The 22,131-nt window shown below is 41.1% G+C and overlaps 1 protein-coding gene across 13 annotated transcripts in view; it reads left to right on the top strand.

Moving 5' to 3' along the window:
- Positions 1-22,131, top strand: part of LOC113026413 (unconventional myosin-IXAb-like) — a 153,062-nt gene that overhangs the window by 601 nt on the left and 130,330 nt on the right. The gene's annotated exons all lie outside the window — the stretch shown is intronic.

Genomic DNA, 22,131 nt, shown 5'->3' with positions numbered 1-22,131 from the left:
TTATGATGCCTACACACACCCTACACCTTTCTCACGTCACTCTCTTCCACCGTTGCCACCGCCTCGGATGAATGTCACCCTGTTTTCTTACATAATGCAGTAAATGTGCGGGTACGGTTACAGATGTTGGCTGGTGGATGCGAGACTCCACATCTGGCGGGGTGCAGCAGATAAACGTGACGCACTGGTGTAAACGGACAAGGCGCTGACCCGGGCGGGCTCTGTGTCGCAGAGGACGGGCTGCTGGAGCTGCAGCTGCGGGGCTTTGTTTTTGTGTCATCTACCTCCCTGCTAACGCGCTCTGTGAGCTCCATGACGCTCGGTGGTGAAATTTTTTTTCGTCAAGCGCGAGCCTCTCAGCTTGCTGACATCACGCTGCTGCTGCTGATGGGGCATGGCTGCTTTTTTTTTCTTTTACAGCAGGGCAGGATGATGTTCAGCTGCTGTGGACGAGGCTCAGTATAGATCCTGTATTATGTCCTGTTGATCAGCGTGCACTTAGAGCAGTGTTCTGCTTTACCTTCAGTCTAAACATACTTTGATTCCGGCCTGATCGTAGATTCCGAATGGTTTGATTTCGAAACGTAGGTAATTCAACTTTTTAATGCAATTTAGTGACTAAAGAATGCACTAATTTGACACACATCCATCAGATCAACAAGTCTGACACAACTCTTGTCGACAAAAGTAGAGCTGTCAACACCAAAGAGGGATTTTAAGCTGTAAGCCTGTTACAGATTGGAATGAGAGAGCAGGTAGAGGAAATATTGGTGTGATGTAATACCAAAAAGTACAAGCCATTTTGTGATGTTAAGTCGGGCTGAGGATGAAAATAAAATAATGCTTGAGTGAGAGTCTGAGTCAAAATGAGGTGATTTCAAACCAGCTGACAGGTTAAAACATGCCTGCTTGGCCTCAGTCAGACCACCGGTGCCATCAAGGTCTCCATCCACTAGCTCCAAAAGCCCCAGTACTACTTCTACCCTCCTCCTCCGCTCCCTGTGGCAATCTGCATGAAATGCCACAGTGATGGCACTTTCACGAAAACAGATAACAGCACTTTTGGGTGGACGTCTTTGACAGGCAAGGAGAGACAAACACTTCTCACCACCTCCGGGTGCTCTTGAGCTCAACTGTCTGGTTTCACTCTCCCCGTTGCCGGTTCGGGATAAGGAACATGCTGCTTTTTTGCAGTGTCAACTTTGCTGACGTTAACATTTCATGCAAGTCATTATGTAAGTGGCGAGGCCCTTGAGAGCAGAACTGAAAACATTGCTTTGACAGCTCCAGCTGGCTGGCGAATGGGCTCGTGAGTGCGCCGAAGGAGCTCCAAAGCGGCCCAGAGATGTTTCGTTTTTAAATCTGTGGCAGATGAAGACATTTGTGAAAGCGGAAGAGCAGCCATTGAGGCTATTTTTCCTCACAAGTTAATATAAACACTACAACACATTCAGAGCACTCAAGGCACTAAAAGAGCAATACCAGTCATTTCAATAATTCATAAACAGTGGAAGTCTTTAATCTATTTTCTACAGCTGTTTTGAGGCTCTGGACCAATGTGTCTAGATTTGGGTTTTTCTTGACTTTTTAATGCAAAATGGATAAATCATAGTCTTGTGGTTCATTGCTCTCACATCTGCAGTTTGTTTGGTTGATGTGAAACAGGAAAGCAAATGGAAAGGTGTGAAGGAAGGGTTAGAAAAGAGAGGCTTATACGGTAGTATGAATAGGGAATATTTACCAAGCCAAGTGTCTGAATTTTTAAAGAAGAAACGGGTCAAATCTGTGCAGCTGCAGCGTAAAATTGGTTATTGTTATTGTCATAAATAAGCACGTTAAAAGACTGTTGATCAGACAGTTTGACTGATAGCTTAAGCACAACGAGTTAATTCAGTTCAAATGGATTTAAGTCCGTGAACAACTACATTTATGAAGAGAAATAGCTTCTGTGTGAACAATCTGGACCCTCTTTGTCCTTGCATGAGGTGCTGACTCATTCTTGAACCTGCTGCAGCAATACTCAAGGCTTCATGTAAAACAATATCAGGATGAGGTTAAGGCCACATATAGCATGTCAGCAGCTATGTGCATCTCTAAGCAGGTGTATTTATAGAGCCATTCACAATGGTGTGAATGGTGTGTGTGCATGCGTGTGTGTGAGGCATCTATCTTTGGATTCACGCTGACAAAAAGATTTTGAAAAGATACTGCAGTTAACTAGTCAGATTTCAGTTGTCACTAGTTTTATTTTATTTACCATGGCCATGGCTCGTTTATGCACCTTTTTTTTTTTTGTTATGTTTTGCCCTCACATTTTCTAACCCTGATCAGACAAATGTAAATGAAAATATGAAGGCCTTAAATTGATAACTATTCCATATTTATTTATGTGTTCGTTGTATTTAGACCCCTCTATTGTCTGCTTCAACTATAGTATGAGATTTCTCACAGTTTTATTTTAGGTGTCACCCACATGGACTGTGGTGGTTGTGGTGTGAGAGGAAACAAACCTTCACAGACATTGTTCAAAAAACAGTCACTGCGATGCATTGTGGAGCACCGAGGCATGTCTGTGCACAGTTTGACGTTTTGCATTTACTATTAGATTCTGATGAACATAAAAAGTAATGTGTTTTTTTTCATCTGTTAGATATAAATTCATAATATAAAAGATATAGCGCTATCCCAGAAAGAACCAAAGCTGTCTGTTCAAAGCAAGAAATACATGTTGTGGTTTTGTCCGAGGCCTCAACTGTTGTCCAGAAAATGTTAAAAAAGTTAGCCTGATTAGATCGAAAGTGTGTCAGTCTTCATAGACTCCCATGTTGAACTCTGAGGCATTTGCGTGCACCTGTAAACTCAAGTTATGAAAAATCATATCTATATTTTATCATCGGAGAACAAAAAAATTAAAACACATAGAGAAAATAGACAACTTGACCACCAACTGAATAAAATCTTATCCTCTTCCTCCTCACCTCAAGCCTCATCTCCTGACCTGAAGTCGGGACTCCAACACATGCAAACATGCAGAAACATGCTTGTTTATTCCCCATCATTTTTGCAGTTGCGTATTGTCAGCAGATTGCACATCTGTATCTGAACCTGAAGCATTATCTCATTTGGGGTTCTCCAGTTATGCGCAGCCATCTACAACAAACCTAAGGCAGCAAGGGAAATCCTTGCCAACACTGCACAAATGTAGTAGAGACCAACATATTTGTTGGTCTTCTTAAAAGGAGTTTATAAAGCTTCATTTCTTATCTATTTTCTAGAATAAAAGCTTTAGTTGTTGTGTTAACCCCCTCTTAAACTCCTACACTCGATCCATGTTTAGAAGAGACCTCCTCTTGGTGGTGCATCCACTGTTGCCACAATGTGTTGGTGGAACACCACTAGAATAGACCCGGTGCTTTTACGAAATCTGTTTCACTGCCTGATGAAGGAGTGTATGCTGGAAGACGCTGACGTTTTCATTTTAGATTCGACATACTCATGCCACGAGATTAAAGACATTTTAAAATGTTATATAAAGAAGACTGTCTTGGCTTTCTTTAATGCCTTCGCTAATCTGTCTTATTCCCAAAATGATTTGAAGGAAGATACAATGTAGCACTGGCAGAGTATTGATTGTGTAAATCCTGTTATCAGTGGTGGTTTAGCTTGTAGTCTCGTGCATCTGATGTTGCTGTGTCCTTCAATTTGCTCCTAACAAACTCATTTTTACATACACCAGCACACGGGTGCATTAAAATAAACAGTCGCACATTTTCTCCAGCCGGCTGGATCACTCAGTCAAACACGATTGCTGTCACACTTCTGCTGTTAGTTGAGGCCGCCTTGTGACCTGCTGACCTCTGTCACACATGTGCACCGTGAAGACAGAAGCTGGCTTGTTAAGAGCGTGGATGCTGTCAGATACAGAGTCTTTAAGTGCTTCATTTCATTGATTGAAGTCCTTCTCACAAACTCCTGAATCCAACAAATAATCCCCACACAGACACGTTTATCCCTTTATTACGTCCGTCATCTGCAGGTGGGGTTAATTCACGAGCGCATTTTACTTGTTAGGTGTTATTTAGAGAAAAACATTCAAAGGAGCTGCGTCCAAACCAAAGAGACAGCCGGTGAGAATTCCTACCTCTCTTTTGTGCAGCTGTCTGATGAGATTAAAATACCTTTCACTTTTGTTTTCTCCAGAAGCTTCTTGAAAGGATTTACTGCAGTATAAAAAGTGTCAGTGGTGCAGATTGTTAGCATGATAGCAGAAGTCCTTTTGATTCCAACATGGCTTGTTTCTTGGTGGGGGCTCCGCTGTTTGTTATTCCTACAGCTGCTCAAAGCCCGGCTCTCCGTGGATTTCTGCATCCATTATCGCTTCTCACATCTCCTTTGTATTATTCATTAACCTCATGCTATGGCTGTCACTGCTTTAGGCACCATTTAACGAGTATTCGCCTTGTGGAAATAAACACGTCTTGGTTTTATTGGTGGGCTTATTTTGACATAGAGAATAGGCACACTTGATTGTGGTTCTTACAGTAGGTAGCAGCCGGTGAGGGCATGGATCAGTCCCCTGGCACTGCCCGGGGGCAAAGAGCAGCCAGCGGCACCTCTCCCCTCCATCCTGCCTAGCTGGTTACAGATGGAGAGGCAGCAAGAGAGACTTTGACAGGGAACGAGGATCATTAAGTGAGCGAGTTTAGGCGTTGATACATGTTGAAGGATTCCTTTTAAATCAGCCAGCAGTGAGACTCCCTCTGCAGATTAAGACCCTGTCTCTTACCCTTATATGTCTCTACTAGTTTCTGAAGGCAGTATATTTATGGTATATAACGAGGAATTTTCGGTGGAACTCTGACTTTAAAAGCTGTGTGTGGTCAGCGTGTTGTCAACTACTGCATGAGAGGGTAGACTTGGGGACAGCTAAGGCTGATTAATAGGATGCTAAATAAGGCTTGTGTAGAAACAGGTTTAAAACAAAACCTGCGTATCAGAGAAACCAAGCAGCTCAGTGTTTTTATCTACTGTCACCCATCGATCACCAACAGTGGACTGCCCATAATAATTTACAATTTTAAGCTTTACCCAACAGTCACAGTGAGTGAAATTGGCTAAACAGACCAAAACCATTTTTATACCAGGCTGTAAAAGTGTTTATTTCACCTCTAAAGTTTGGCATTTTAGCCTGGGAGTCAATGGGATTTATTCAGTTTTGGAAACAGCTTCAAGTAGCCATTGGAGGAACTTCAGGTTTTTGGCAGTTCTGCAAAAACTAACCACAGAGAATGTGACTTGGCCCAAGAACCTGGAAACAGTGTCACTTACCACAAGAACTCAAGCTGATCCTCGCCAGCTACACGTTACGTTTAGCTAAACTGCTTTGTCCCTGGCTCCAGTAAAGACCTGTCCTAATAATGCAGCTGGCAGCCTCCAATGAATTATATCATGAGTTTTAGTTTACTCCCTGTGGACTGAACCACTACAAAGAACAATTTGGGACAGGAGATAAGATACTGCTGTCTGAGTTTGTGCTAAAGTCCTATATTAAAGACTGCTGCATATTCAAGTATATATGCACACATGTATCATTTTCTCTCTCTTAATTCTCCTAAAATCATTTACCAAGTGCAACAGTTTCAGCTGGCTGTTATTTCTGTGAATAGAACGATCAAAACACTGAATTTGTATGCCAGAAAACCAAAACGCTAACGAGCATTAAAATGTAAAAGTAAAGGACGTCTTTTACGTCACATACAGTTAAGAAAATAATTGTGGTATCTTTAAAGTAGCATTTTCTACTGTACTTTATGGCTTTTGCTTAGCAGGGCGAAATACGCAAGTAGTCAAATGAGTCTGGTTCACAGATTATCTTAACCACTTTATTTGGAAATTATGCCTGTAGTGAGTACACTCAAATGCTGTAATTATCTCTAAAACTGTTTGCATACTTTGTAAAGGCGCGTTGAGCCATTTAAAGATGAAATGGAAACATGTTCTCTGAAAAGATCCATCACAATTGACAGTTTGGGTACATAAAACCTATAAACAAATCCTATAGGACTGTGTTAATATTGGTGCCATTTACCCTCTTTCATGATTATCAACTGGGAGCGAGCAGAGTTATCACAACTGATATAAAACCCAAATTGTATGAAAGTGGAATTTCCCTGTGAACATTTCCAGTTTGTCTCCCTTTCCTTGTCCACTTCTGTGTGGCTTAGTGCTCACATGATCCACATGACCCCAGACCATACATTTAAGTGAACAGTGGTCTGTCAGTCATTAGTTCCATTCATTTCTTAAGATTGCAAGTTCACTGTGTTAGAGCTCAAATGGCTTTTGAGTAGATTAGTAGGGCGACTAAAGGCCATTTCCTTGGAGTCATCCATAAAATATCACATTGATCTTTTTTTGTTTGTTTGTTTTATTGAGTTTATGTGTTAAGCAGCTGAGGGGAGCCAGAATCCAAACCTCAGCTCTTGGAAACAATGGACGCACCTCAGAGGAAGTTATCCAGAAATGCTGAAAAATCTCAAATTCCTTCAGTTATTATTATTATTATTATTATTATGCTCATATGAAGTTATAAGCAGCAACTGAAAATGGTTGAACATGCACTTAAAGCCCTCGAGTGAGTTCAGGTGGCCAGTATTAGGCCCTGCCGTGTGTTTTAGCTCTGCTCATGATGCTGATGCTTGCACTGTTTGTCTCACTGTGTTAACACCAGATTGATGGAGTCGCTGCCCAGATTGACAGATCTAGCTCAGCCAGCCACTCTCCCCTAAAGTCTGCCAGACTCTGCCTGTGAAAATGCCTGTGAGGTTAAATCAGTAGTAAGAAAAACTCTTGCCCCCCTCTGCAATTAGCACCGTGTCATTTTGGGGTTCCGAGGCAGTCGATAATGTCACATCTCACTTGTGTGTCAGTGGTTCGCTTTTTAAATGTTTTTGACATGGTGCCTACAGACTGAAGGGGGGCTGCGTTATTCCACGCTTGTGTCACTTCCCTAAATGCTGAACTACCATCTATAATAAGTGCTTGTTTCATATTCGTTCTGTCAGTTAGTTTGCAGGCTGCAGAGTCTGGCTTCAGTCACTGCGGCCTCGGCTGCGGGTCGGGAGTCGTAGCCAAATGACGCCCTGCTGAAGGGAGCTGGCAGCCGATATACATGCGAGAGGAATTTGAATACATGCACAGTACGACAAGCAGGCAGGACAACCATGTGACCTGCTGTCTGCCACTGCTTTGTTGCAGTATGCTGTTGGCAGTGTGTGAGAGAGAGAAAGAGACAGTAGTGGCCAGAGCCAGAACAAAGCAGTCTGTGACCAGAGTTGGGTGTGGCGCTTTCAGTTTGATGAAGTCGGGATCCTTGCTGCTGGATTGCCGCTCTCTCAACACTCAACGCTTCTTCTGGTCACCAAACATTGCATAAATTTCCTACCGATTCCAAAAAACTGCAGCTACATGTAGACTGAATGACTGTGAAAAAACTAAGATAAGAAATCACACTTATTTATCTCAAGACATCTCAGGCTGTCCCTCATCTGTTTTATACATGAGCTATTCATTAAATGAGGAAAAAATAAAGAACGCTTAATGCTGTCATATTTTTCAGGGAGTGGAGCAACGGGTGTATTTCTCTTGGAATTATGGTTTTTGCTTCTTAAAATCTTGATTATGCCCCAGGTAAACATTTTAAGAAGATGGTTTACAGAGCATGCTTGTCACAGCACTATAATGTCAAAATCAAAACCTGCACCCAGGGAAATACTCAGTACTCAATGCTATTTTCAATACCACAGAGTTAAAAAAGCCAAAATTAAGAGAAATCATTTTTAAAAAAGAAAATTACAGCAGTACTGGTTTATGTAAATTTAGCCACAGCCTTGTGACTAGGGCAGCACGATTTTGCATAAAATGAGAATCACGATTTTTTGGCTTAGAATTGAGATCACGATTCTCTCACGATTTTCTTTTCCAGTATAAATATTTATTGCACTTATTAACTGCACATCAACTTCGTAACAGTTTAGACTGAACATAAAAACAATAAATAAACATAAAAACAACAAATGTCTCACGTTTTGTCGTTGCCGCAAAATGTTGTACTGCTTGAAATTCTGTCTCCACCGTTGCTCGACGCTGTGTGTATAGAGCAGGTGGCGCAACAATAGAAAAATAGTTGCGGGACGGCACTGTGTAGCGTTTGTCTAGGGTGTTGATCATTTTCCTAAATCCCTCGTTTTGCACAGTGTTGATGGGAGCCATATCTTTGGTCAGGTGATAAGTGATAGCCTCCGTAATTTCTTTGTGCCTGCGGGAGTTCGACGCGTATAGGGAAGCGCTGTATAAGGTTCCCGTTATTGATGTTTGGGTGGTTGACCGGGACGGATTTTCTTCTTCCTGTCACTTTCTCGTCATCCCTGACGTGCTCTCCGTTGTTTTTTTTCCCTGCTAATTTTAGCATCACACGGCACAGCTTCTGTATCACGTGGTATAAGGCTCCGCCCTTGTCATTTGTTGAGCAGGAAGAGTGAGCGCTTGTTTTCATGCAGAGTACGTCCCGGATCAAAATGCGGTACAATCGTCATCGTCTTTTTTTTTTTTTTTTTTTTTTTTTAAATCGTTGTCATTTGGAAATGAGATCGCACATAAGTATGAATCGAGATCGCGATTTTCTAACGATTAATCGTGCAGCCCTACTTGTGACTGTATTTTTGTTGCTGATCAAATACCTGTTAAGGCAGGCTGGCACTGTGTCTGTGTAGTTGTTGGTAGACCTTCCTTAGCTTCAGTCTGGGAGATTTAGAGAAACATAGTACTCTTTAGACACAAATAATTGTGTTATTGTTTTAATTAATATTTTCTATTAACATAACAATTGTTGTCTAAACCCACAAATAATGTTATTATTCTATAATTAGCCATAGCTGCTGGCTGCTACCTTAATGACAAGTTAACATTAATATATTAATATACATACACATAATATATATTCATATTTATGATGCCTGCTTAATACTTCTATGTTGTTAAAACAATGGAAAGATTTAGTGACATCTTGAAATTCTTCATAAAGACCAGGGTATCAGTGTCAAGTTAACTGTTGACTACTGTTGATGTGTTCAGCTGCTAGTGAAGGGAGGGGCCATGTGACTTTCAGATGACTGCTCAGATGGAGGCGGTTATCACAGAGTTGTTTTTATCGATACCTGCAAATTAGTATCTAATCTGATAGTAAATTTCAAGATCAGTTAGTATCTGAGTGTCATTTTTTCTGAGAACACTAAGAAAAACCCCTACAATAAAAACAAGTAGATTTGTGTTTTGAGCAGTTCAAAAGGTACTGTAAGTACTGGTCCTGATCACATTCCTACTAGAGAAAAATGTTCTTTTAAAAATGCAAGTTATTGTGCAATGCTTTCACAGAATTGGCCCATTTAAAATTAAATCAGGCTCTGTGAGGCCCATGAACTGAAATGAGTTTAACACCCCTGACATGATTTTTAGTCTTAGTCAGAAATTCAGGTTTTCTGTGTTTCTGAAAGGAAAAACAGTCAAAGGTGTCTTGCTGAGATCAGTGTAAAAAAATGTAAACTATTCCTGTCCTAACAGTCTTTCTTTTTGCCCTCATTTTCTTCTTGGTCACATTTTCTTCCATGCCTCTTTTCTTGCGTCTCACTTTCCTTTGTGTGGCTATAAAAGCGTAGTCATTCTGCCAAGGTTGTCTGAAAGTTGCTCTGTCCTGCAGCCTGTCCTACTTTGGTGCACGACTCTAAACTGGGACGGCACAATACGAATATAGCAGGTAGGATCCGGTGGTTCGGTGGCCTTAGTCACGGGATCTATAGATGCAGTTTGTACGGCGTCTCTGTCTCAGTGTTCAGTCATCGTCCTGTACTGGAGTTTGCTGTAAATAGCCCAAAGTTACCAAATCATGTGTTGCATGTGCAGGAAGTGACATTGTCTCACAGGTCCCATGTACATGTGATTTAGCTTTTTTATTTTACACACAAACAGCATTAGAAGAATTTGGTCAAAGCTTTCCTAGAAATGTACCCACCATGTCTGCGGAGGTGCATGTCCGGTCATGGTGTAAAGTTTTAAAAGTGTTGGTGGTTATGACGCACCTGCGGTGGAGATTTACCACAGAAGCATAAATCCTACTTGATGTCCAAAAACTAGTCAGTGCATCTTCTTCTGCTACATAATCTACCACAACAACACCTATTCTGTTAGTCCTCTCTCAGGTTTACAGTTATGATAACTATTTAGTACTTCAATGTTGTTGAAACTAGAGCTTTACTGACCTCTGGAAATCCTTTGTAAAAGGACTTTGGGAGAATTTGGGGGCTTTGGTCAAACAGAATGGGTTATTTTGAAGACTTTGAACAATTTTGAAGAGAATATTGTCCATTTTTGTGACATTTACGAGACTAAAATGATCATCTTAATGGTAACTGAACAGATAATTGTTAACACTTAAAAGGTTAACGGTTAAATGTGTATGCTGAGCAGGTAATATTTATGATAGAGATTTAATACTTCAATGTTGCTGACATGAGAGCTTTACTGACCTCTTGAAATTCTTAAAGATGTAAAAATCAGTGTCATGTTAGTTGCGCTACTATTGATGTGTGTTCAGCTGCTATTGAGGGGAGGGGCTATCTGAAGTTCCGTTTAAGCTGGAGGAGGTGAACACAGAAGTGTTGGTATCAATACTGTTGCAAAAAAGTATCTAATTTGATAGTAATTTGTACTAACAGTATCCAAGTATCATTTTTTCTGATAGATGTACTTGTCAATGTTGTTGAAACTAGAGCTGAACGGTTATTTTGAAGACTTTGATGAAGATTTTGATGAGAATTTTGTACCTTTTTGTAACATTTGGAAAAAATCAACTGATTCTTTGATGACCACCTATAACTGATAAAGGCATACCAATGAAGCAGCTTAGTCCTCTCTATTAGGCTCTTCATTAGCTCGTGTCTGTCTTGTTTGGGCTTCTAAACACTGGCCGCAACAACAAAAGCCTGCAGCCGCTGTGTTTTCATGGCCGCCCGTGTTTCCCCTTTCCTTTGTCTTATTTTCATCTTTTTTTATTTATATGTTAATAAAGCAATTAGTTAGTGTTTGGATGTGCAGGCGGTCAAAGCTCGGTCCTTCTTCTTCTTCTACTTTCTCCTCCTCCTCTCTCTGCTGCACGTTGTTCATTCATTCAGGCTTGTGGTCCTTGTGACAGCGTAACCTCTTCAACCTTCCCCGTCAGGCAGCAGTTGCTAGGAGCCAGACTCGCTCGCTCGTTTTCAAATAAGCAGCTAGTTGGTAACAATAACCCGACACTGCTGATGAGCTTCACAGAGGTGCATCAGGTAAGATGGATTTTCACCTAAATGTCTGTTATTGTGATGAAAAATGTTTTCACTGTCTTCAGGTGCTGCTTTTAGATCCGCCTCCACATTGTCCTAAAGAAATCTCCAGTTGTGTCTGGGTTGTTTTTTTTTCTCTTTCTCCATTAGTAAATGATGGCATCAGCAGATAGAAAGATATAAGACAGCAGCTTTAAATGTGGGTTATTTTTGTCTCTTTTTTCTGGACAATTAAAAATTGAAAATGGTTTTTATTCGCTCTACAGTGAATCCTTTTTGTTTTGAAAAACTGCCAAAATATTCACAGGTTTCAGCTTCTAAAATGTCAGTGCTTGCTAGTTGTCTTTGTCTTTAAGATACTGATTATGTCGAGTTGATAGATGAATCCTTAACAAATATAATGGTGTGCTGCTCTCCTAATGAGCAGTGGACACTTTCATGTATTGTAACATTGTAAAGCATGATGAACACTGTAAATGATGGAAACCAGTGTAACGTAGCAAGGATGAGTGATAAACAGCTTGCAGAGACGATGAAGAAGGAGCGACAGTTAATATTTTTTGTGAAACGTACAGTATGAATTCATCAGGGAGTCTGCCGTGTCTGCAGCTGTGGCGCTAATGAAAAGCTCTCAGTTTCCTCTCAGGCAGCAGATGCTCTTTGGTGCGAAGAGGAGAGCCGAGCAGCAGCAGAGCTACAATCTCATCTGGAACAATGATGAAAGCCGTTGGTATAAAACCATCCATGGAGGGAGTGCTCTCATTGGGCGGCAAAAAACGAAGGGAGACTAGTGATTGGCTCGAGGGTTCGGAGTAGCTGCGTTGTGGTTGGCTGTTGTCACGGCGCTTAAAAGTCCACCAGAGAAAGAGAGTGTGTACAAATCAAGCTCAGGACAGATGCATGACTGTGTGTGTGTGTCTAGTTTAGATCAAGGTGGAAACAGTGGGGTTTAATTTAGTTTGAGGAGGGTGTGAAAGCTGGCCCGCTGTGGCTACATGGGGGTGAATAAAGGGTCTTTGAGTCATAACACGCTCAGCAAACACACACACACCCACACACACACTCACACTAATAACATATGTCCACAATCACGTGTCAGATGTCATCTTCCTGCATAGCTGCATTTTGAAAAATGACCATGTGAATCTGCATCTGCTGCAACACCATGTATCTTAACTATACAATATATTTTTAATCTGTTGGATTGCATTTATCATTGATTATGTAGATGTAAAAAACAAACAAACAAATACAAAAGATGTTTAGTCAGTTTTACACAAACTTGATGAGATCTACTGGCTAACACCGGTTAGCACATAATCACATGACAAAAGTCATGTGATTTGCATGTGCCACGCACTCAAGCTTAAACAAACGTTTGACCTTGTTGCGTAAAATTGTGCTTAAGCATGTCTGTGTCAGTTGTGTATTTACTAAAGCAAAAAGTGTGCAAATAGGCGACGCACTTGGCACACTTTAAAGGGATGGGTTGTGTTCAGCTGGGTTTAGTTCAACAGAAAGTAAATAGTTCCTACTTGAAACTGCTCAGAGGTTTGTGGATTTTATTTTGAGAACCTGTTTCATAGTTTCTAGAAAAAGATGGTTGCTGAGTTTGTGTTTTTTTTTTTCCTTCATTTTTCCAAAAGAGGAGTGCAGTTTAGTTTCATTATATTAAAGAGACGACAGATTTCTGTACACTGATGTCTCCAGAGCTGAACAGCTGATTACAGAAAGTGGCTGGATGGCTAAAAACAGACCAGAGGAAGTTACCATGTAATATTTTATCTGTAAATTAAATGTTTTAGATTAGTTTTTACGATAAATCTTTAATATTTGTTTACTTATATCAAGTCATATTGTTATTGCACATTGCAGGCCTACTTGAGATACGCTTTTTATCAAAATAAGCATATTTATATTTAAGTAGCTTCTTTTAAAAAATTTTTTAACAAATATATAAAATACCCCATGACGTATTGTTTCAGCGCTATAAAAGCAGGATTATAAAATGAACATTTTTGTTTGTGTGTCTGAACTGAATAAAAATGAGCACAGATACAGGTTAGATGTGGTTCATGCTCGTACAATCATCCTCATTAGTACATGCTATATTGGCAACCTCCATTCAGGCTTTTTGAGTTTGTTTGTCTCCCCCACCACAAACCCCGGAAATTTCAAAAGCCAAACATCAAGTGCCAGGTTACTCTGTGCTGTCTGTTAGGTTTTTTTTGTTTTTTTTATTCAAATAAAAAAAAAAGCTCTTCAGCATCATCGCTAAAGCCACTTGCTACTTCCTGTTTGTAGATTAGGTCTTCCACCTTTGTTACTCTCAGAAAAACACAGGATATCCAAGCAAACCCCAGCCCTAGTGAGCCTTGCTGATTGCATTATTTTTCTGTTTATTTGATTTATTTGTTTGTTTTTGGTGAATAGTCTTTGCAGAGTCTGCTTTCCACATCTCTGACATAATTTGTATAAATAAAAGACATGAAAATCTGATGGATCCTTGCTTTAAATTCATCTGTAGGCTGGGCTCTGAAGGATTAGAGACCTTGGATGTGTTCATTACTGAAGGAAATTTTAATCTCCGACCTCTTCAGTCCTTCTCCAGCTGACTGACAGTTGATTAGGTGACCGAGGCAGAGGAGGGAGGCAGAGCAGCTGCTGCCACAGAGAAAACAATCAGCGAGTCACACACTGGCCTCTAAGTGGATTTGGTGGCTGGATGGAGAAACGGAGGAAAAAGGGAGGGGGAGGGGAGACGGCGTCTGCGCTATATGTCTAGATTGCCTTGTGGACTCTGTGTGTGTGTGTGTGTGATTAGATGTGCCTTTTGTTTTCATGATGTGTGAGTGTTAATCCTGTGCAGTGATTTTGTGTTGCCAGCAATGTGTTGAACATGCGTGTTTGTTCAAGATGAAATTTTCATGTGGGGAAACTGGGTCATTCCACCAACAAATCAATTGGATGCAATGAAATTATTGAGGTTTAACAGGAAGGTTACATTTAATAGCAAATGCATGTGTATTTAATGCAGACAAGCATTGAAATCTGGTGTTAATATAACTGATAGAAAATCATAGTAATTTAAGAAAATGTGGTTTATTATCATTGTTTTTAGAAAGCTTTTGAAGTGTAAACCATCTTTGATCGGTAAAGCTTCTACAGACAGTTGCAGGGCTGGGCTATTACTTATGAAACTGACCTTGTGGGTAAAGCTAAAAGCCATATGTGTGCATGTTTAAGGGTTCAGGCTGTATTTGTATCTGCATCTGATATAACACTGTCTGTTATCTAAGAGATAACTGAGAGCGAGGGCAATTCTGTCAAATCACTGGGCAGTTTATGTTCCTACCCTTATTTATGGCCACCGTGCCTGATTAGAGACAGAAGGAACATGATTGTTTATATATGTAGGAGAAATCAGCTTCTACAGGGAGTGCAGAATTATTAGGCAAGTTGTATTTTTGAGGAATAATTTTATTATTGAACAACAATCATGTTCTCAATGAACCCAAAAAACTCATTAATATCAAAGCTGAATGTTTTTGGAAGTAGTTTTTAGTTAGTTTTTAGTTTTAGCTATTTTAGGGGGATATCTGTGTGTGCAGGTGACTATTACTGTGCATAATTATTAGGCAACTTAACAAAAAACAAATATATACCCATTTCAATTATTTATTTTTACCAGTGAAACCAATATAACATCTCCACATTCACAAATATACATTTCTGACATTCAAAAACAAAACAAAAACCAATCAGCGACCAATATAGCCACCTTTCTTTGCAAGGACACTCAAAAGCCTGCCATCCATGGATTCTGTCAGTGTTTTGATCTGTTCACCATCAACATTGCGTGCAGCAGCAACCACAGCCTCCCAGACACTGTTCAGAGAGGTGTACTGTTTTCCCTCCTTGTAAATCTCACATTTGATGATGGACCACAGGCTCTCAATGGGGTTCAGATCAGGTGAACAAGGTGGCCATGTCATTAGTTTTTCTTCTTTTATACCCTTTCTTGCCAGCCACGCTGTGGAGTACTTGGACGCGTGTGATGGAGCATTGTCCTGCATGAAAATCATGTTTTTCTTGAAGGATGCAGACTTCTTCCTGTACCACTGCTTGAAGAAGGTGTCTTCCAGAAACTGGCAGTAGGACTGGGAGTTGAGCTTGACTCCATCCTCAACCCGAAAAGGCCCCACAAGCTCATCTTTGATGATACCAGCCCAAACCAGTACTCCACCTCCACCTTGCTGGCGTCTGAGTCGGACCGGAGCTCTCTGCCCTTTACCAATCCAGCCACGGGCCCATCCATCTGGCCCATCAAGACTCACTCTCATTTCATCAGTCCATAAAACCTTAGAAAAATCAGTCTTGAGATATTTCTTGGCCCAGTCTTGACGTTTCAGCTTGTGTGTCTTGTTCAGTGGTGGTCGTCTTTCAGCCTTTCTTACCTTGGCCATGTCTCTGAGTATTGCACACCTTGTGCTTTTGGGCACTCCAGTGATGTTGCAGCTCTGAAATATGGCCAAACTGGTGGCAAGTGGCATCTTGGCAGCTGCATGCTTGACTTTTCTCAGTTCATGGGCAGTTATTTTGCGCCTTGGTTTTTCCACACCCTTCTTGCGACCCTGTTGACTAATTTGAATGAAACGCTTGATTGTTCGATGATCACGCTTCAGAAGCTTTGCAGTTTTGAGACTGCTGCATCCCTCTGCAAGATATCTCACTATTTTTGACTTTTCTGAGTCTGTCAAGTCCTTCTTTTGACCCATTTTGCCAATGGAAAGGACGTTGCCTAATAATTATGCACACCTGATATAGGGTGTTGATGTCATTAGACCACACCCCTTCTCATTACAGAGTTGCACATCACCTAATATGCTTAATTGGTAGTAGGCTTTCGAGCCTATACAGCTTGGAGTAAGACAACATGCATGAAGAGGATGATGTGGACAAAATACTCATTTGCCTAATAATTCTGCACTCCCTGTATTGAAGATTGTCTGAGTTCAGCTTTAGACAGGTGAGAGGTTCAGTTATTCCCAAGGGACTAAACTTGGGAATGACTGAAGTAGGGAAGTAGAGCTAATTTGAGACAATCTAATCTGAAGTGGTTCAAGCATCTGTGATGTTCCTGGTCCCCTCCTAGGTCAGGTGTCTCTTTGGTAGTATAGGAATGACTCTGTATTCCTAAAGCTGGAGGTGGTTGCTGGGGGTGAAATGCTCCACATTTCCTTATTCCAGCTTCTCAAAGTTTGTTTTTTGTCATGAATGATGGGGATATCCCACACTGAAAAAAGCCTAGCCTAGATGTATCATTCCTTTCTTCATGAGGTTTGTCTGGAACTCAGAGTCCCACTGGAACTTAGCCCTGTTGTTTTCGACCCCCTTTGGTGGTCTCCCATAAGGAGTTGGGGACTTCTAGTCCATATGCACCACATATGTTCCTGTCTGGTTTCCCAACCACTTAGTTATGCTTCTCAGTGTATGTGTCTCACCTTGCATCTTACATTGTGCTGCTATGTTGTGGATGGTCTCTGGAGCACCATTGCACAGTCTGTAACTTGGGTCCTGTTGGTTTTGATAGAGTTCTGCCTCTTTGGATCTGCTGCTTAGGGTCTAATCTTGTGCAGCGACATCAGATTCTCTGTGCTGTCCTTTAAGCTGTCCTTTATTAGGATTTCTTCATCTCGGGTCCTTCCTCTGTCGATTGTATATCCCACACAGGTGGTTGGTCATCCATGAGAGTTCCTCCTCCTGTTCCTCATCACTGTCTATCTCCAGTTGCTTCATCCTGATGTTATTTGTGAATGCTCCAAGTCCCTGTATTTCTTGCTCTCCCTCTTTCAGTTGCTCATAGAGCCTCAGAGTGCTGGACTTCACGTGGAGACCTCTGTGCATTGTCAGTTTTCATATGTTGTCATCAGTGGTATCCATCTACTCCTGTGACCAGCTTATTATTCCAGTTGGGTATCTGGGTTCCTTTTGGCCTGTGGGATACCCAGGTACTTGTAGCTGCACTGTATCTCTGCTATTATATATTTCCAGTTGCTCCAACGCTGGTGGATGCTGGTGAGATGGATCAGTGAGTCGATGTCTGGCTGATGGTCACTCCACTTCTGAATCTATATCCATATCTACTGTTAGTGCTGGGCTGGTTTAGGTGATTGAGGCAGTGCTCAGGTTGGCCTGCCTGGCCTTAGAGTCCTAGTACTGTTCTGATAACCACCTTTGACCCTATGGGGATATTTGTAATGTGTTTCTGAGCTGTGTTCATGTATAGACTTATGCCTATTCAGGTTGGCTGAAATGCCTGAGAGGAGCTTCCACGTTGTGGAGAGGCAGGTAATTGGCCAGTAGTTCAATGGCATCTTACCCATGTAGAGATCCTTTATGATCAGGATTGTTCTGCCCTGTGTTATTTCTGCCTGGATGAGTACCTGCTGTTAGGAGCCCCTTGTTTTGAGTCCTGTTTGGCTTTGTCAGCTATTAGGCTTAGATTATATCAGGTCCTGGTGCTGCACATCCTTCTTATAATAACTTCCATCTATGGGCTAACCCCAGCATAGTGGAGCCTACCCAATACCCGCCTGTAGGATATGTTGTAGTGGCAGCCATAATAGATCTTTATGATGCACTTATACAGCATAATCAGTTCAGGGGTAAGAAATTGTTGTTATTTGTACCCTGATAGGAACACAGCTGCTTTAGGTGCAGGAGGATACTGAGGGTAAACTAAAATCTCAACATGGCTGTGTCTGTTGATGATTTGCATTTGTTTTCTGCAGCACATCTTGACGTAGTCTGTGGCTTTATTTACCTCGAGTGTGTCTGTGTCTGCTGAATGTGGTGAGAGTTTGTGGTTACACTTTAAGGGAAGTGTAGAGAGCTTTGTCTGTGTCTGTTTTTGTCTCGCTGCTCTTGGCTGGTACAGAAAATGAATATACTCAGGTCACACTTGCAGACTGCTAAAGGCAGATGTTACTAGTTATTCCTCTTTTTTTTTTCTTGCTTTACGCTGTCTCTCAATTTGGGGGGAGAGGAAAAATAAGAGTCACGATGCAGTGAAACGTAAACTTAAAAAAGAAAATGTTATTATACCTTTAAATTGCACACTTCATCCCCCCTCCTGAGTGAGGAAACAGACTATCTGTTTCACCATCGCATCCATACGTGATTTATTGATGAGGATGTAATAGGCTTCTTTGTTCCCAGAGAGGATTCACACACGTCTTTTGTATTATTTATATTAAAGCGTGAAAATTCACAGAATGTGGCCACATGTTTAGATTTTTCAATGATGTGTTTCAGTCATGCCAATGATATTTTTGTAAGTGTTAAATTGTCTGTGGTCCCACCCTGTTTTCTAAAACGTGCCCTGAGGCCTTGTGGGAGATTATTTTGGCCTGATGGCTGCATTCTTGGGACTAAATTGAGTGTACATAATCCCACGTCACTGATATCGCCACAAATGCACACATGCACACACTCTTAACAGCACTCATGTCTGCCCTCAGGGGCTCTGCGTAGGAAGCAGACTGGTGGCTGATACTGCAGACGGACCCTCGGCCGTCCCTGCAAACCTCTGCTCTTTAAAATGTCATAATGAATGTGATCTGTCTAAATGCTAATAATCTAAAATAGCTGGCGGCCATGAAGCCTTATTACAGTATTAAAAAATGTGTTTGAACATCTCTGACATCATCCTGCAGGATTTGGCAGACGCTGTAGAGTAATTTGATGCTGTTTTTCGTTTTTTTTTCTGTTCTCTCCTCTTTGGCCTTAACTGCCTCTTTTCTTTTTTTCCCCTTTGTAGCTGACATAAAACACATATGTGGGCTAGAGGCAATGTGAGCATTTTCAAAACATCCTCTGAGGAGTTTTGGAGGACAGTCCGGAGTCGCAGGAGCGAACAGAAAGCTGCGAGTTTGTCACATAGTTTCTGCTTCTGGGCTCTAATCCTCTGAGGATCAAGTTCCTCCGTTTGATGGTCATATCTAATCTGTACAGGATTGGTCTCGGGAGGGCACACAGGGTGACTGAGACACAGCTGCTGCTATGGTAACCTCGTGGCCCAAGGAGAGTCACTGGGCATTTGGTTTCAGGAAAAACTGAAGGAGATGTAATTGAAGCATTTCTGTATCTCAGTCAATGAGGACATGATTTTTTGGGTTTGGTTGTTGTGATGTGGCAAGACAGTGACATAAGAATGAGTCCTAGAAGCTGGAAATAAGTTATCATTACTGTACTTCTGGTTCTCTCAACTCTTTAGTCATTTTTTCAGTGGGTTTGTGGTTGGATGTATAAAAGAAGGCAGACAGTTCACCCAACATTTGTTTTACGACATGAAATATGTCAATAAAATCTCACTTGTGCCCAAACGAGAAGATAGGCACATGCATTGTCATCATGGCGAGCATATAGGCTTAGTGGTGTTGACCCTGCAGTCATGTGACCTTGCTGTTGTTAGTTTATATCCGAACATTAGAGTTTAACCTCCGGTGATATCGTTGAAAAATCATGAAAGTGGTGTTTATCAAGATTATCTTATTGAACAAAATCTGTGTTTTCTATAATAATAACAATCCATAGGTTTTAGATTTTGTTGGAAAAATCTGGTTGTCTTGAAACCAAAGAAGCATAAAAATGAGCCTCAAAGCCCTTTTGACATCAGAGGATCTGTTTATAGTTTTGGATATTGCATTTAAAAGATATTAATCGCATTTGTAGTCTTATTGAGAATTTTGTGTGCACCTGTTCTTCAGTATCAATCTGTCTTTGAAGGACAGTTTAAGACTGTACTTCTCTGCTTGAGGATCTTTAGGATTTGATAACTACAGCATGTGCTGATCTCGTTGAGCTAAGACCTTGATTTATGACCCTATTTAGAGTTATCTTCGCCAAAGACCCTTTTGTGGTCCCACGTTAGCCTCCAGGGTCAAAACATACCGCTGACTCTCTTTTGACACGTCATCCATTTTTCAATGATAGGACGCAGCGGAGCGTTGAGTGCCAGAGGTCTTCGCTTAATAATACAATCGCTCGGTCCACAAAGAGGAGCTCCACATTCAGTTGGTGCTGTCACACCATTACTGTTATACAGTTAATTCTAACACTATTGGCTTCAGTGTGAGGGAAAAGGAGAAGGAAGATAGGTGAGAATATCAGAAATATTTCATTATTTTCTAAAACCCCAAGAACTCTCCCTCTTCAGCATGTTGTTGCATGTCTTAAAAAGTCAAATGTCACTCATCCTGTCAATCCTTAATGTAGTAATTGTTGCTATAAAGGATAAACTGTACAGCCATACCTTTGTAAAAATTGTAATTCATTCTCCCTATTGTGCCAAAAGAGTGAAAAAAAATCAAATCAAATCATCATCAGAATTGTTTTAAACTGTGTTGAAGGCCTGTACAGTACTGATGGGGCAGAACTAAGCAATGGCCACTGTCACGGGTCGCAACAATAGGACCCAAAAGCTTTGAGACAGGCAGGATAACTAAAAGCAAGCCCTTTATTATGGCTGGTACAAAATCCACAGAATACAAAAGTCCACAGGAAAAGGAAAGCAGGTTCCAAACAAAGTAGACAGGAACACACTGGGAGGAAAAACGGACAAAAGGCGGGGTTTAAAATCTCACACGTGAGGTAATCAAGGTAAGTGGACACAGGAGGGTCATGGGACACAGCTGAAACGAATTAAAACAAGAAGCAAGAAAGTACTACAAAACTGAATACTAACCTAAGAGGAAGATTTGAAAAGACACAAAAGGATGTCGTGGAAGTTTTGAATAAACTAAAACATCAAGACTCAAATGTAACTGTAAACGCCAACCACTGCATGGAATATCCGTCCATGCATTTCCGACAGACCTCCCTCACCCTGGCCACCTTTTCCAGCTCCTTTCCAAGCCAGCTGAGTGATATAATCTCTCCAGTGAGTAGAGATTATATATGTGAATCTTAAATGACGAAGCTCCTCACTATCTCTAAGGGAGAGCCCAGACACCCAAAAAGCTGAACAAACTAAGCAGTACTATTTTGTTGTTTGTCACATGTATCTTTTTTTTTAATAGAAGTGACCCCAAGTGCTTTAGAGACAGGTCACATTTACCTGCCAGATCCAGAAAAACCCAGCTGAATGGTTCAAAGGGGTGTTTTTGTTTTGTTGTGTTCGTTAATTATTGTGGAAAGTAAAAATGACAGTGATTTAGTTGTCATGAAAATTAGTTCAGAATTGGCAAATTAATAATGAGTCATCTCATAAATCATGACACACTGCTCTCCAATACATAAGGTTAAAAAGAATCGGTATTGGTATGGGCAATACTGGCCCTGTATTTACTTGGTATCGCCAAAACTTGTGGTATCACATGCTGAGATCAGGGCTCCGCTGTAAGATTCCTCTCACTGTTGTGACAGATGAGAATCTAAAAATCGTTTTACTGACTTTTAGAGATTTGGAACCTTTTTATTTTTCGTTTTGTTTTTCACGTTCACATTATTTGTCTTTCCCCCATCATCTCTGCAGAGTAGCTTGAGTCAACTGAGTTCTTTTAGATTCAGAGCCCTGTGTTGTAATGAAGGGTTAAACCAGCCGTGGAGCCTATGTTAGAGCCCCATTATTATCTGTCATTACCCCACAGAAATCTGTCTCTTCTACTTGCTTTTGTCCACTCTCATGTCTGTGTGACCTGCTCCAAGCACCGCGGCATCAGAGATAGCGGTGCTGGTTTTCAAGGAGGCTTGATAA

Source organism: Astatotilapia calliptera, chromosome 7, assembly GCF_964374335.1.
Source record: "Astatotilapia calliptera chromosome 7, fAstCal68.1, whole genome shotgun sequence".
Taxonomy (NCBI): Eukaryota; Metazoa; Chordata; class Actinopteri; order Cichliformes; family Cichlidae; genus Astatotilapia; species Astatotilapia calliptera.
The sequence above is the reverse complement of the archived record's forward strand: the minus strand, read 5'-3'. Positions and strand labels throughout refer to the sequence as shown.